The sequence below is a fragment of the Alosa alosa genome, chromosome 10 (genome assembly GCF_017589495.1).
Source record: "Alosa alosa isolate M-15738 ecotype Scorff River chromosome 10, AALO_Geno_1.1, whole genome shotgun sequence".
NCBI lineage: Eukaryota > Metazoa > Chordata > Actinopteri > Clupeiformes > Clupeidae > Alosa > Alosa alosa.
In genome coordinates this window covers 15,414,411-15,430,072 of record NC_063198.1, presented here as the reverse complement: position 1 = coordinate 15,430,072, position 15,662 = coordinate 15,414,411, and the positions used below count along the sequence as shown (strand labels likewise).

General features: G+C 47.5%; 1 protein-coding gene across 17 annotated transcripts in view; it reads right to left on the bottom strand.

Annotated features, from left to right (window-relative positions):
* Positions 1-15,662, bottom strand: part of nfasca (neurofascin homolog (chicken) a) — an 84,472-nt gene that overhangs the window by 52,295 nt on the left and 16,515 nt on the right. Inside the window, exon 1 of one of the 17 annotated variants that reach the window (XM_048254104.1) lies at positions 10,179-10,387. The exons of the other annotated variants lie outside the window; for them this stretch is intronic. The gene's annotated coding sequence lies outside the window, so the exon portion shown is untranslated. Of the gene's footprint in view, positions 1-10,178; positions 10,388-15,662 lie in introns of those variants that run through there. 17 annotated transcript variants of the gene reach the window in all.

Below are 15,662 nucleotides of genomic sequence, written 5' to 3'. Positions count from 1 at the left end.
AGGTTCCCAAAAGAAATTAATAGAAATATGGGTGTATAACATTGGTTTAATATGATTCAAACTCATTGTATATTCCCTTTTTCTGCTACAGGAGGAGGTCTTTGAATATGATAAAGACACTCGCTGTTAAGATATGGTATTCTGAAGAAGGCCTTTTCTGTTTGTGTAGCCAATGGCCAGACGACCCTTTGAAAGAGGATCAGAAAGCGAACAACAAAGCCCTTCCTCCTCCACTGGTCTCTTCTGCGGAGGGCATACGGCAGCGAGAAGCTGAGATGAAAAGCCAGTGAAGCCAGAGCCCGACGACGTGCGGTGCCACATACACTGTACACAGCCCATCATCTCTCTCAATCAAACCCCAGTCGAGCGCACACCAATTTGGGCTCACCCCTCCCTACTGGCTGGGAGATGTCAGAAGCGGGGAGGGGAGTGGGGGGTAGGATAACAAACAAAGGTGAGAGGGAGCTGCTTGATGGAGCGAACAGTCCCATCAGGGAGGTGTGTTCGAAAGAGGGGGGATGCTCGGCCATAATTGCTGCCAACTGCAGCTGGGAGAACCACACCTGGAGGTTTACTGGAGCTAATCCACAAAAGCAGCGCTGATGGCTGAGGCTCCAGTCAGAGCACGTGGGCTTAGACAAAAAGGCAGCCCTGCTCTCCTCTCTCTCTCTCCTCTCTTTCTCTCCTCTCTCTCTCTATCTCTCTATCTCCATATCGCCAGGAAGGGTGAGGTCTGTCTTGACCCTGTAATCCTGTGATAGGAGAGCGAGTCTCTCCGCTGAACACGGTTTGTTTCGTTAACTTAATCCCATCTAACGGAGGCTCTTTATGTGTGTGTGTGTGTGTGTGAGTGTGTGTGTAGAGAGAGTCACAGAGGACAGGAGTTGGGGGAACAGGGGGACCGGGATCAGCCAAGCGTATAAAACTCAGGTCTCCAGGCAGAGGGGAAGGAGATGGTAAGCCTGCCTACTGCAGGCACAGATTACCGCGGCTCCATTAGAGAGCTAGCTACAAAAAAAAGGGAAAAAGATAGAAAGAAGAAGGAGGAAAATCAGAGCAAGGAAAAGCTCCTGCCTCCTGTGTGTTCTTTGTCTGCGTCTGCACAGGAGCTCTCTGCAATCACTTTACCTTTCCACGACTGTCTGCTTTCGCTTCTCCCTGTCTATCACTCTCCCCCTCCTCCATCTCTACTGGACCTCCTTTGGCTAACTCTATGGGGAGGGGAACACAACGCCTGTTAATGTTTTGTTTTGATGCGTGTGTGTGTGTGCTTGTGTGTGTGTGTCTGTGTGTGAGTGTATGTGTACAGTATGTATGTGTCTGCGGGTGTGTGTTTGTGTAAGTATAGGTGTACAGTGTGTGTGTGTGTGTGTGTGTGTGTGTGTGTGTGTGTGTGTGTGTGTGTGTGTGTGTGTACAGCGTGTGTGTGTGTGTGTGTGTGTGTGTGTGTGTGTGTGTGCGTGTGTGTAAGTAAGTAAGTAAGTGTATGTGTACTGTGTGTGTGTGTGTGTTTCAGGGGTTGGGGTTGTTTGGGTTTTTCGCCTACGCCAGGCTTCTCCTCACCCCAGGATTCACCTCGGCCCATGGTTACGGAACTCGTCGCCATGGCTCCTTAGCAACAGCATCACACTGGGGGTAGGGGGAGGAGGAGGAGGAGGGAGAGTAAGGCCCTAGAGGGTATGAGAGCAGAGATGCTTCTCCCTATTAGCCGAGCCATGCATTAGGGGGAGGGTGTGCCTGCGTGTGGTGAGGGTAGCCAGAAACTCGCCTTTTAAGCAAGATTCAGATCAAATTTCACAAACATTAGAGACACATAACCAATACAGACAGGTCTCTGGTTTGAAACAAACAGAACAAAAACAAACATTTCACTCACAAACTCAGGCTCACAAACTGATAAACTCGACTCGATATAAAAAAAAATGAGCCGTGAGATTTTCTCACTCGTGCATTTGTATATGCTCAACTGGTGAACGAGTGATTGCGGAGTCGAGTGTCCGGTTAAGTTAAGCCGCGCGACCACATCAGCTGTCACCCGGAGTCTGGCCCGCTGAGTCGTGCGAAGAAGACAAAGAGAGAAACAGACAGACGGGCAAAGAGCGGACGTAGAAACGCAGCTTCAGCATTGTCAGTCTGTATTTCCACACGACTCGTAAAGACAGCATTGCATGCATGCGTGCTATACGAAACAGCGATGTCAACAACAGGCTATCTATCAATATTTAATTTCCCTTGACGCCACAGCTGTGCATCAAGCTTTACATTGAAAGTTGTACACTGAATATGGTTCTATCCTTTACATCGATGCTTGTCTTTGTTTAAAGATTGGGCTGCCAATTTCACCTGTGAATGAGCTAAAGAGCTCTGATTGAGGGTAACACAGAGCCATGAATACTGAGCTTTGGATCATCTGGTGCCAAACAAAAGGAGGAATCAATGAGTGGTAATCGGCTGGGCAAGATGACTGGCGCTCGCCGGAGGAGAAGGGGACCAATAGCTGCTGGGCCTAATTTGCTGATATCGGCCCATCTGCCTGGGGTTACCGTGGTGATTAAAGACATTCTGCTGCTCCTGGTGGGGTCTCACCAGGCGCATCCCCTCCTCCTGAGACACGAGAGAGCTCCCCCCTTCATGTACACACACACACACACATACACACACACACACATACACACACACACAAACAAGCCTACACATGGGTGCACACACACATGCGCACACACACAAAATGAGTGCTGTTACTGGGTGAGAGGTGCAAATGTAGTCCCAGAGGAATTGAGCCATTCAACCAGCTCAGGAGCATGTGTGTGTGTGTGTGTGTGTGTGTGTGTGTGAAGAGAAGGGTAGATGTAGGATAGTGGGATGAAAGGGTGGGGTGAGTGTGAGAAGAGAAGGGTAGATGTAGGATAGTGGGATGAAAGGGTGGGGTGAGTGTGAGTGTGTGTGTGTGTGTGTATGTAAGTGTGTGTGTGTGCATGTGTGTGTGTGATGATGAAGGGGAGGGGGTCTATGGGTGCTCGGCTGCTGACAAATCCATTAATTAAACCCTCAGAAATCTATCAGCCCCACAATAACAACGACAAGAGACACCCCTGGAGCTAATTTAGGGGAGCTGAAAAACTCTCTCTCTCACACACACACACACACACACACACACTTTGTCTCCTTTTTTCTCCCCTCTCTTTTTTGGGGGGCTTTTGTGATTTTTTTGTGAACACCCGCTGCCATTTAGAACGAGAGCCGCCGTGAGATGGCCCGTACTTGAGCCGACAGCCGTGGGTCTGTGACAGAGGACCTGCAGCATGCCAGAGAACAAAGACACACACACACACACACACACACACACACACACACACACACACACACACACACACACACACACACACACACACGGCACGAGAGTCCTTCAGAGAGAGACTGCCACGGCTCATCTGCACACAATAACCAGGACGTTTCACTGATAACATTTCTACACCCCAGAATGTGTGCCATGTATAAGTGCATGAATTAAAAAGACTGCATTGCCAAGAAAGAGTCAAAAGAAATAAAAACACTAACAAAGATAGTAGTACAAATCAGTCAATTTCAACATCATTTCTGAAATATTAAGTTACTTGTGTTGTGTGTGAACATGCTGCACATACAGACACAGGAGAAAAAAACGGTCTCGCTGGCAAACATTCCACTCACTGACAAGACCGGAGTTGGAGCCTGCAGCAGTGACCCCAACCACAGGAGAATACACACAGACACACATATACACACTGCAGTGCAGACACACACAGACACACATATACACACTGCAGACACACATATACACACTGCAGACACACACAGACACATGTACAGTCTCCTCATCTTCCCCCACACACAGACAGGCACATAGAAAACTACACATACTCAAACACCCACGTGCTTACCATGAAAAATGTGCCCCAGACTGCCCTCTGCATCCACACACACACACACACACACACACACACGCACACGCACACGCACACGCACACGCACACGCACACACACATACATATAAATAGACCCACATACACACAAAAGAGGATCCCCAGATATCCCTCGATAACCTGGGGTGCTTTTCTCTTTGGCGGTCTGGTTAGCATTTTCCGGGCCCTCCATGCCGGGAGCCACAGGAGGCAGCGCAGTGCCAGCCAGCCAGACTGCTCCGGGTCTCCTCCGCGCACCTCCCCTCGCCCTGGCCCTTCAGACGCGGCATGGGGGGCGTACAGTAAACGTCTGTTTATGGCACGCCCGCTAATGTATGCACATCTCAAAAGTGGCAGTGATTGTAAACGCTGCCTTTAGAACAAGTCCTCGGGCCCAAGTTGGTTTTTCCAACGGGAAGACTTGGGTATTTACCCCCCTCAGACAAAGCAGTGACAACGTTCGCAAAAAAGAAAAAACACACACACACACACACACACACTGTGAGCTTTGAGCCATGCTTATTCTAATTACCCCAGTTACCATTGTTGGCGGCGGATATGCTAACAATGGGACTTCTAGTAATGGCAGCGACCAAAACGAAGCAATTTTTCATCATTTAGAGTCCTTGTTTAGCCTGTTGCAGTGTTTGCGGTGGCATTGTCTCTTCCTCAACTCCCAGTTCCTAGTTCCTGTCACTACTCGTCAGACAGCACCCTCTCCGACGCGCTCTGCCAGCTTCTCGGTGCGCTTACATCAACATGGAGGGGAAATAAGCTGGCAGCCTCGGAACACACTTGCAGACTATAAATATTCACCAACCTCACAGAGTGTGCCAGTACATGTGGATTATGGACACCAGCCAGGACCAGTCATTGTAAGAGGTATGGATGTGTGTCTGTGTGTTTGTGTGTGTGTCTGTGTTTGTGTGTGTGTGTGTGTGTGTGTGTGTGTGTGTGTGTGTGTGTGTGTGTGTGTGTTTGTGTGTGTTTGTGTATGTGTGTAAGAGGGTGAAACGCTGACAAGAACCAACTCAAGCTTGTAGAGGAGTTTGATGTGGACCAGTGAAGGGAGGCAGCAGAAAGCTATAAGGAGTGACCCTTGGCTGAATTTGAGAAATGGAACTTGCTGGCATTCATTGAAATTTTCTAATCCCGTCAACAGAGATGGAAAACTACAAAGAAATTCCACCAAAAGGCTTAAAGGATACAGGAAGAGGACACTCTGCCACACATATTTCTTTTTAACTGCATTTCTGTCCTTGACAATATAAAGAGACACTTTGACCTCAAAAATGATCCACCATCTCCCCTCTGTTAAACAACTTAGACAAAAAGAGTGGGCAGCGGAATGTTGAAGAGTTCAACGCTGAATGCCGCTTAACACAAATGAATGGCGCTGGTGAAGCGCACCTACGCAGGGGCAATGAGGAGTGCTGCTTACACGCATACTCATGGAGTGTATAATGTTCCATGACAGAAACCAAAAAGCATCTGTGTAAACGTGCATTATGCATGGAAGTGAGGCTGACAGCATCAGCAATGGCTGATTCCCCATGAGACACTGACTGACTGACTGACCGGCGCTGGGAAACGCCACTGCCCAGCCTGCCCAGTCGGCACATATACACATACACTTCACGCTTACAAACAAACACACACACACAGCTTTGAGTCTAGCTACACACAGCACATAAAATCAACTGGATCTCGAGAAGAAACAGACACTTTAGGGACGTGCACAGAGAGCAGTGAGAGAGAGGTAGCCAGGAGAAAAATAAACATGTGAATCACATGTATCCTTTTGGGCAATGCCAGGAAACATCAGGGTGTCATCAGCCTGATTAAGGTGTGCATGAAGGTTATCAGTCTGTATCAATCTGATTACCATGTCACCCAGTGATCTACAGCTAAAAGCCACCAGATTACGTCATCGCTAAGCAAAGGGCTTCGGGAATCTCCTCAGATCTTTGAAAAACCCAGCTCCATCTGATCCACAGATTTGCTCAGCTGAAGACTCTGATAAGAAGACCTACTGATAGAACGCTCTTTGATGCGTTTAGTGTTCTTGCAAACAATCTTGCAAAGTCCATTCAGAGAGCACATGTTCTTTTTTTCCTTTCTCCATCTGCATAAGTCTTGACCAGACCTTAGACTGTCTGTGACGAGTGTCCCTTCAGGGGCAAACCCTCATACTTGATGACCACCAGACAGGAACAGGACACATGTTCCCAGCTCTGGGCAAACGACCCAAAAATAAAAGGGACAGGTCCGTTCTTTTTACTTTTTTAAAAATGTAAGCCATTTTCTTTTCCGAGCTGGCCCATTTCTCACTCCATCCATGGGACGGTCCAGCAGCTTCTGGACGGCTCCAGTGGCCCGTGGCCACTCAGGGTCCGGGGAGCTCGGCTTAAGAGTGTGTTGACACAAACACGACAGGAAAGAGGAGATTAACGCCAAAAGGCAGGGGCAGAGTCATCACCCTCTGTGCTAAATCTCTTGTTATGTAAAAGGCACAACAGCTTTTGGGAAATAAATAAATAAACATGTACGCTGAGAGGCGATGGCCTCTGGGATGGCCATGAGTCAGTCTCTAAATTGGCCATCAAGCATCTGCAATCGCTATCATTCGACCCCGCTGACCGTTACTCTGGGGTAAATTCCGATGTTCTGTTTGGCATGATGACGGAGTGTTTGGCAAGTGGGCAGGCTTAAACCAATACACTTTTATTGTACACATTTTTGTTGTGCCTTTAGGTTTACATTATCTGCCCTTCTGATACCAGTGATTCAACATGAACAGTGTGGATAACATGAATGATATTAGATGTAATATTGAAGTAATTTGCATATAAATTGTCAGAGCTTTCCATACATTTTGCAGAAGTTGACTCCATGTTGAATTTCATGATCTGTTTAGGCTAGATGAGGTCTTTTTAAACTCATGACTTAATGCTGTCTTCATTTTATCTTTTATTTCTTTGTGTTCTTAAGCAACAGTTGCACAGCAGTGGGCACTTACAGATGGAAGCAGGTGCATCTCACAGCAGCAATACTTTTAAGCAGGTCTTGCCCGCCAAAACCAAACATGTCATGCTGCCCGGTCATTTGTGTAAATAAAGCTTATCAACACATTTGGAGGGTTTCTGAAGAGTTCCTCTGAAGACGTAAGTTTGTAAAAGGAGCTCTGGAGCTTTACCCAGTGATGGCAGCAGCCTCTCTGGTGCATCCTGCAAGGGGAGGATGGGGAGAGAGCCATGGCAGATGGAGGGGGGCAGTGCCAGTACACACACACACACACACACAAACACACACACACACACACACACACACACACACACACACACACACACACACACACACACATGCACACACACACACACACACACACACACACACACAAGCACATACACACACACACACACACACACACACACACACACACACACACACACACACACACACACACACACACACACACATCCAGACGTGCACAAACACCCCCACACACACACAAACACTCCACCCCCACAGGAACATACAAACAAAACTCAAACAAGCACAAGTGCACAAATGCAGAAATACATGCACATATGCACAAGCACAAACACAAACACACACACACACACACACACACACACACACACACACACACACACACAACACACACACACACACACACATACAACACACACAAAACACTTAGCAACTCACTGTCATGCCGACACACATAACTAAATAGTCCCCCTCCACATACACACACACACACACAAACAGCCTCACACACAAACATGTCCCCAATTACCCTCATATACGCAGACACACTGTCGTGTTAGTTGCATATTTTATGCAAAAACCTTTCGTGAATTCTCCTGAGTCATTAGTGGGGTCATCCTGTTTTTAATTAACCAAATCACATGTATGGCTCTTTTTTCATAACACAATAGTGTAAATATACTTCTGTACAATGAATTTATCCCTTTTTTCTGGGTGCATTTTTGTCATTTTATAAAAACCACTTAAAGCCGATGGGAAAATGCATGCAGTGGTTGGTCTACAGAAAAAAAAAATGATTCTGTCTGCCTACCCTGGAAATGGGTTGGGTGGGGGCGAGAGGGTGGGGGCTGAGGGTGGTGTTGGGAATGGTGGTAGTTTCAGTCCAAATATTTGCTCTGATATTTGAAAAGCCAGACTAGGGTCCATTATGCTGCTGTGCTACTGAACACCAGTGCATTAACCTCCCTTCCTCCTGGCCAGTCTCCACACAAAGGCCTCAATCTCTCCTCTTCTCTCACATTCACTGGCTTTTCTTTCTATCTATCACTATCTGTTTCTCTTGCGCTGTGTGTCTTTTTTTTTCTTCTTTCTCTCCCCCTCCCTTGTGCACTTGCTGTTGTACTCTCTCTCTTTCTCTCTCTCTCTAACTCTGTCTCTAACTCTGTATTTTCTCTCTCTCTCTCTCTTCTTTGTATGTTGGGCCATTACAATTCCTTGCCTGTGCACTACCCCCTCTCGCATGTCCACAATCAGCAGCATGAAGGTTCTTATGCAACGTCATAATGCCTTTGTCATGAGAGGGCCCAGGCCACTACAGGCACTCTGAATACATGGCTGAGTGCAGCAATCACAGAAAGGAGCGATAGAGATGTCATCACCGCCCTCTTCCAATGTCTACAAGGGAGAGAGGGAGAGAGAGAGAAAGAGAGAGAGAGATGATGGACAAGAATAGAGATGAGTACTAGCATGGTATCTATAGAACGAGACAAAGACAAAAACAAAAAAGTAAGAGATTGTTTTGTGTGTGTGTGTGTGTGTGTGTGTGCATTGAGTACATTGAATGACAGCACTGAACAGCTGACACAAAAGGCTTGCTGTTCTGCTGATGGGGGTTCAGGGTAAATCCAGGGAGAAAGGATGACAAGAGCCAAGCAATAAACATAGACATCAGAACACATTTGACACACTGACACGCAAGGTAAGACCCCCACAGGAATACACACACACACACACACACACACACACACACACACACACACACACACACACATGCACACACACACAGAGCCCAACACACACACATCACAATATCAAAAGTCCTTCTACAATATCTTCAGCAATATAATATTATCTAAAATTTCTCAGTGAAGTGATTCACAAAATAAATTCATAAAACATCCGGATGAGCTGAGCATCAATCAACAGCCAGTCCTGATTAACCCAGACAAATTCGTTTATCAGGGAATCCCACGCAACATGTAGCCCTCTGCCAATCAATAGCAGCCCTCATCTGCAACAGACAGGCTCATCAGAAACTGTCCTCTGGTAATGAGTCAGGATGAGGCGGGGAGGCCAGGGCATTGACATGCTGTCCTGACAGCTACATCTTTCCCACTAAAATCCCCACCGAGTGGCTGACTCTGAAACAGAACAGGCCGTGACCTTATCTGTGCTACTGGCACACAATATGAGCCTGATCCAGACCCAGAATCAGTCATTAAACAATCACTCGGACAAAGAAGTAGCACAGACATCTTACTTATCCAATCGATCTGTCTAGCGGTCTATGTAACAGATTGATCACAGTTACCCAGCATAGATAGCTGGTAATAAATAATAGCCACCATATCTGTGTCAAGGAATAGCCTTAGAACAAATACACGTTCGAGGAACCATTACAAAACAGAACCAGTTCAGTTCAATGACCTCATGATATTTCTACCTGTCACCACCAGTTTACATTAGCTCAGCCTACGCTGCAAATATGTAGACAGCACAATAGAAGCACAGAGCAGCACAACATGCTAAGTGGAGAGTGAATCCGACGCCCTGAAGGTAGCAGGAGAGAGAGAGGGCAGAGGGCAGAGTGAAACAGTGAGAGAGAATGAGATAGAGATGGAGAGAGAGATAGACAGAGAGAGAGAGACAGGTCAGCTCAGAGGCAGAGTGAAACAGTGAGAAAGAATAAGAATGTGATAAAGGGAGAGAGAGAGAGAGCAGAGTGAAACAATGAGAGAGAATGAGAATGAGATATAAATAGATAGAGAGAGAGAGAGAAAAGAGAGAGAGAGATAGAGAGAAAGAGAGAGGGGAGAGAGAGAGGGAGATAAAGAGAGAAACAGAGGCTCATTACCAGCCTCTTCAGCAGTCTCTGCAGCCCCAGTAACAAAAGCCCCGGCCGGCGCTGCCTGTGGGCACTGAGCTGGCAAAACACAAACACAGAGTGGCCCGCGGGCACATTACCTCTTATATGAGACGGGCTCCTGCCTGCCAGCTCTCCTGATGCCCTCCTGTCATCCCTGGCACTCTAAATCCCACTGCCCTCCTCGTCTCCACTCCTCCACGCACGGCTCCAGGAGCTCGTCCGGGTCTCGTTAAGTCCGCTCAGAGTGAGAGCCAAAGTGGTTGGGCTCTTTGTAAATTCACATCCACAACACAATAAGAAATGTTTTTTTTTTTTTTTATTTTTTTTCTGTCTCTCTCTCTCTGTCTGTCTGTCTGTCCTGTCTGTCTGTCTATCTCTCTCTTTTCAAGCCCTGATGGACACTGATATTTCCTCTGTTGCTTTCTGTCTGTATCGCTCACACACACGTGCACACACACACACACACACACGCATCCCTCTCCGGCTATCTCCTTCCACGCACAGAGGCAAAATCCACACACACACAGGCACACACGCGCGCAGCGCAGATTCTCCCACCCCCTTTACCCAGCCCACTCCCCGCCCACCTCATGAATAATGAATTAGCCCCCAGCTACACACTTCTTCACCCGCTTCCCTCCCCCCACGCATCACTTTTGCCCCTTATGCTCGCATGCACACACACTCACACACACACACACACACACACACACACACACACACACACACGCACGCACACACGCATATGGACACATAATCTCAGTCTTGGCAGAGAGCAAAAGCCCGTGAAGGAAGCTTGGGGGGCAGCTTTAACGTTTCCCATCAGCCCATAACACCCCACCTCTGCCCAAAGCCTCAAAGCCCCATCTTACCCCCTGTCCCCCCGACTGACCTCTACACCCCGACCCGCATCTTACCCCTCTCACTCCCCGTCTGCCTCTCCATGAGGCACACGCCGCCTCACACCCATCAACCACGCACAGGCACCACAACACAGGCAGATGGGGGAAAGTGTGGCGGTAAGATGTTATGTGTGTGTCTGGTGTCTGTGTATGTTTGTGTGTGTGTGTGTGTGTGCGTGTGTGTGTGTGTGTGTGTGCGCGTGTGTGTGTGTGTGTGTGTGTGTGTGTGTGTGTGTGTGTGTTTTGTTTTGCGTGAGGGAAAGCGCTGGGGGTGGACACGGAGCCTGTTACCCCTGTTCACGTCTGAGGAAGTTTTCCAACCTGACAGAAGTTGCATGATATCATTAACTCTCACCATGGTGAATGTGTGATCGAGACAGACACAGTTTCCTCAGGTAACGAGAGACTGAAAGAGAGAGAGAGAGAGAGAGAGGAGAAAAAGAAAGGGAGAGAGAGAGAGTGAGAGGCCAAGTGAGTGAGTGAGTGAGTGAGCGAGTTGACAACAGCTGAGACAGACATCGCCACGGAGACGGAGCAGATGCCCACTCTAGTGTTGCTCGTAAGCCAGGGGCCAAGTGATAATTAACCACTGAGTCTGTCTTCCCGCTTTTTCCCAGACGCACAACTCCTCTTTCAGCTTGATGCTTTCGCTATAAGACAGCCAGGCACTTAAGGCAAGTGTGTGTGTGTGTGTGTATGTGCATGTGTGATGTGTGTGTGTGTGTGTGTGTGTGTGTGTGTGTGTGTGTGCATGTGTGAGTGTGTGTGTGTGTGTGTGTGTGTGTGTGTGTGTGTGTGTGTGTGTGTGTGTGTGCGTGCGTGTGTGCTTACATGTGTGTGTACGCATGTTTATTTGTCTCTAATGAACTGTAATAAAACTTTGAAATGACTTGAGGGGCCCAAGGTGATTCACTGTGTTATTCAGCACTCATTATTTGGGGCAGAAAACTCCTAATTGCCCTCAAAATTATTCATGGCTTTTAAAAACAAATATGTGCCACTGGAGCTTTGTCTGAAAAGCCCCACTTGGATGGATGATTAAATGCTCTTATGACAAATCACGGCATCTTTCACATAAATATTTGTTTTTATTACTGACAGCTGAGAGGGCTGTGAGTCAACTCTGAGCTGCCAGAGACGGGCAAAGACTGGTCTAGAAAGCTCTGATGTTTTGGGATAAAATGAGTCAGTTGGGTGCAGAGCCCTGTGTGTGTGTGTGTGTGTGTGTGTGTGTGTGTGTGTGTGTGTGTGTGTGTGTGTGTGTGTGTGTTGTGGCACCATAGTTAGTCGTCCGTCAGGATTGGAGCGGTTGAGGGCTGGACGGAGGAGGTAAACAGAGGGGAGGCTGGACCCGAGGCTGCCTCCAGAGCTCCACAGCAACCTAATTCGCCTCGGAGCCCCCACAGGAGCTCTAAGCAGGTGTGAGTCTGTGGAGCTGGAGCGAGTGTTAAAACACTGACATTAACACAACACATACACACACATACACAAACACACACACAAGATTAACACACACACACATACACACACACATACAATAGAAAATGACTGTGGCTGACAGTTAGCACCTCAAAGGTGTATTACAGGGTACACAGCACAGCGTGATTGGAAGGATTTATGTCGCCATGGCGACGGCCCTCTCTTACGTCGCCATGCTAACGGGCCATCTCTCTGGGAGAGAGGACACAGAATGGCTAAAAGAGTGAGCTTTTAGAGGATTTATGCCAACGGAGCCAGGGAGCAGGTGACAAATCACCCGGTGGCTCTCTTTTTCACGCAAAGCTCAAGCAGAAAGACAAACGATTCGGAAGCTCGTTTCTCGCACCAAGGATTTTTCATGGAATGCGCAGCAAAGGCCCCCATTGGTGGCAAAAATAGGGTAGTCTGATTGTTCAGCGAGCACAAACACGTGTCGCCGGCTGCCAACATGTCCGCGGTTTGTATGCTGTCCCACCCCCATCCCCACACACACAAACACACACACACACACACACACACACACACACACACACACAAACACACACACAGCTTACAGAGGAAGCTTGATGAGCGCGCTAGTGGGCATTCCGATTAATTGTGGAAATTGCGCCCGCATTCCAGGTCTCCGCTCTGACGTCCATTGTGTGGGCTCACGCTAGCCAGGGGGCACCGCGGTGGGCGAGAGCTGTCGTGAATGAAAGGTCTGTTCTTCTCGGAGTGGGCACAGAGCCTCGCACGGAAAAACAAAGCCCACAGAGCTTGTGACTACGACCGACCGCATGTGATGGATGTCACATTTCCTCCACCTCAGAGGATTCCAAAATCGTCTTTTTGGGTAAGGTTTCTGGATGAAACTCTCCATACCTCCACTTCATAAATAGCAATGGTGGGCTGGTGGGGGCTGGTGGCGGTCGAGGAGCACAAAGGGGGAAGGAGGCAACAGCCACCTGAGGCTGAGAGGGGGGGCAGGGGCAGGGGCAGGGGCATTTTTCGACTGAAAGGCCTCCACACAAGCAGGCAGCTCAACATTACAGGGGGGCTTTCTACACAGACATCAGGTGTGAGCCTAATTGCGGTGTTTAAAAATTTAAAAGCAGGCCGTTACCAACTGCGGAACAGAGGAGGAGAGACCAACAGGCACAAAAACAGAAGAAGGGAAAAAGAATAGGAATAAAAAAGAAAGAAAGAAAGAAAGAAAGAAAGAAAGAAAGAAAAAGGGAGAAAATAGAAAGCCCTTTGTTCTACAACCTGCTGAAGTGGAGAAAGAGCCAGACTGGGAAACCCACTGGAAGCTGTCCTTGTATTGAGTCTATTTATTGTGAAACAATAAAGCAGCTCGTTAGCGACACACCAGGGTCTGTTCTGTTGGTCTGAGAGAACAGACCAACTCAACTGGGCTGTCAGCTTACTGTGAACCACAGGCTAAGCCTCTACAGAGGCAAGGAAGAGGAGAGTGCCTTTGATACCAAATGTTTCTGCAACATTAACACACTAGACATGATGGTTTCAACAATCTTGATGGAATGTTATTAATAAAGAAAATATATGTCTTGGGGGAAATTAGGAAAACTGTATGAACTGGGTGCACATACTGTACAGTATGCATGTGTAGGTCAGTGTTGACAAATAAAATAAAATGATAGATGACAGAGAGAGGAGTCCTAGGCCACTTTTACGGCTGGTTCACCTGCTGCCAATTGATCTGATTATAATATAATACTACTGCCATGGCATTGCCACTGCCGTAACAGGCCCAATATGTAAAAGAGCTTCGGTTCCTTCCAAGAATATCAAATATCAAATACCAGATACGCTGATAGTCAGTCAGTCTTTTGTTTGAGGTCTGGTTTCTGATTGGCTGGAAAAGGGCTCACTATAAGCCACCTTATGTCTGGAGCGGACTCCAGGTGGCCGTTTCCCGCTGTCGTTCTCACGCCTTCATGCGGACATCTCTGCTCAGCCCGGCCTAGGGCTAAAACACGTCGCTCTGTCTCATGGGGAAGGTCATGTTTCTCCCTGTCATCCATAGCATTCCACCCATTCACAATACCATACAGACGACAACACAGCAATTATTCTGATCTACTTGGTTATTCAGAAAAAAAAACATGGCATTGCTGTGTGGGTGAATACTTTTAACATTTTAGATCAGCCCTTTATTTTAATGTGAAATATCCTCTTTGTCCCTCAATCTTAACCCCCACCCCCCCCTTGAGTAGCCTGGAAACAAAAACATTTTAACATCTAGGGTTAAACCATACGTCACCTGTATTAAACATTCATGGCAGTGTGAGAGGGGAGATCCCTACTCTCCTTGCTCTCCTGCGTTGACCTCTGGGGGTTTTGTGTTGTGGACAGAAGGAGCCCAAACAGACACAAAGGGAGCTCAGTCAAACGTGCCCTACAGCTGCCGGACACACCCAAACAGACACAGCAGATCATGTCCTCAAAGCGCTGACTGGACACACCCAAATGGACACATTAGATCAGGGGTCTCAAACACCCGGCCCGCGTCCGGCCCAATACGCATGTCAAAATAATAATGTAATCCGGCCCTTGAGACTATTTTTAATTGCAACAAACAACGATACTGATTAAAATAGACGATAGTTCCAAGTACAGTGACAAATCTAATTTGTACTCTGCTCCACTATGTGCTAGACATACAGAGCTTCATTCAAACCCAAAATCGCTGCGCAAAGTTTTCAGGAAATACTTGTATTACACGCGAGAAACACAAAGACGTGCATTTGTAATGACGCCGAGCGATGCAGGCCATAGTGTTGCATAAATTGAAGCAGAAATTAAGCAGAAATAGGCCTACACCAAATGTTGAAAAAACGTTTACGTGTGATGAAGTCTTAGGTAGGCTATGCTATTTACTTATTCTAAATCTGAAGGAGAATATCCTTTTTTGGAGATTATGATCGATCGCCTATTGAATGGAGGTGCTCTGCGTGTATAATGACTGTGTCCACTCAGCATACCATGCTTATTTCGACCCTCTGCCCAACATAGCTTGGAGGTTGCAGTGGTAATCGTTGATGATAGTGTCCGTAATGGACGTGGTACAGACAGCAGGGCTAGTAGAAATAGGGCTCTAAACTACAAAGTCACCCGCAATATGATGTGAACTTCTGGGTACTCAGATTACCCAGCGATAGGAACTGATTTGACCAGAATACTTTTATTGTAGGCCTT